Source organism: Pseudophryne corroboree, unplaced genomic scaffold (assembly GCF_028390025.1).
Source record: "Pseudophryne corroboree isolate aPseCor3 unplaced genomic scaffold, aPseCor3.hap2 scaffold_1397, whole genome shotgun sequence".
NCBI classification, from domain to species: domain Eukaryota; kingdom Metazoa; phylum Chordata; class Amphibia; order Anura; family Myobatrachidae; genus Pseudophryne; species Pseudophryne corroboree.
The window spans coordinates 117,573-118,966 of record NW_026968023.1 but is presented as its reverse complement, the minus strand read 5'-3'; the positions used below and the strand labels follow the sequence as shown (position 1 = coordinate 118,966).

The 1,394-nt window shown below is 48.9% G+C and overlaps 1 pseudogene; it reads right to left on the bottom strand.

The window, feature by feature from the left end:
* Positions 1-269: 269 nt before the first annotated feature.
* LOC134995558 (U1 spliceosomal RNA) lies at positions 270-448 on the bottom strand (annotated as a pseudogene).
* Between the last annotated feature and the right edge of the window lie 946 nt (positions 449-1,394).

The following is a 1,394-nucleotide window of genomic DNA, read 5'->3' as shown; positions in this document are numbered from 1 at the left end:
TGCAGAGAAAAAGAAATATGCTGGCAGAAAAATCCAATTGAGTGATTAAACAGCTCTTCATTATCTGGCTTTATTTTTATGCTAACAAATTTGTGCTCTGAAAAGTGTCCACAAAGCCAAGTATCTGATTAACACCTTTGTAGGGATGGTTTTTCACCTATTATTAAATTAAACTTGCTTCATTGGAAAGGCAGCAAGTGATGTCATCCAAGCAGTGGGTCAAAGTTGGCTTCAAACCTCGTCTGCTTATGAAAAGAGAAAAGGGGTATGCAGGGCATGGCGGCCTTTTGCGGTGCTTGGATGACCCCTAGTTCGCATTAGATAATGCAGTCGAGTTTCCCACATTTGGGGAAATCACAGGGGTCAGCATACCCAGAATGCAATGAATGAACCGCACCCTGGGAGAACAGTCTTCATGACCATGGTATCTCCTATGCAAAATAAGTATGATTTGGGATAGGGCTGGGGAGGGCCGCTGCTCAGGCACATCTCTGTCAAGTAAAGGAGATTCAACTGAGGCAGCACAAGGGAACTCTCATCTGGGGACAACAACTGCAGGGAGAACACATATTTTCAGATGAACATGGGAGGGCAGAAGGCTGCCTAATACTGAAGCACCCCCAAACAACAAACCAAATGCAACAACTAGTGCAAGCATTCCTGGGGGAAGGCCTGCAGCAGATGGATTTGCATATGGCGATGTCATCCAAGCAGTGGGTCAAAGTTGGCTTCAACCCTCGTCTGCATATGAAAAGAGAAAAGGGGCGTGCAGGGCATGGCGGCCTTTTGCGGCACTTGGATGACCCCTAGTTTGCATTAAACACCTCCACCCTCCGTCGGTGTGGGGCTCATGTTGGCTATGCCCCAGCCCCTGAAGCATTCAAGCTGATTTCTTGCAGCAGCTGGGCACTGTAACAGCTCCAGAGCTGCTCTGTAAGGCAAGTAAAAGGGTGTGGGCCCTGCAGCACTACCTGTAGTTCGCATTGTGCGAGACCCCTAGTTCGCATTAAACACCCCCACCCTCCTTCGGTGTGGGGCTCATGTTGGCCATGCCCCAGCCCCTGAAGCATTCACGCTGATTTCTTGCAGCAGCTGGGCACTGTAACAGCTCAAGAGCTGCTCTGTAAGGCAAGTAAAAGGGTGTGGCCCCTGCAGCACTACCTGTAGTTTGCATTGTGCATTGGAAGGCACAAAGTAAGCAGACGGGAGGAGAAGTCAGGATAGTGCACAAGGGTATAGACGGGAGGGGCTCAAGAAAAAAGAAGTGGAAACAGACAGCAAACTAGGCTTCCAATGCACAATGCAAACTACAGGTAGTGCTGCAGGGCCCACACCCTTTTACTTGCCTTACAGAGCAGCTCTGGAGCTGTTTAATCACTCAATTGGATTTTTCT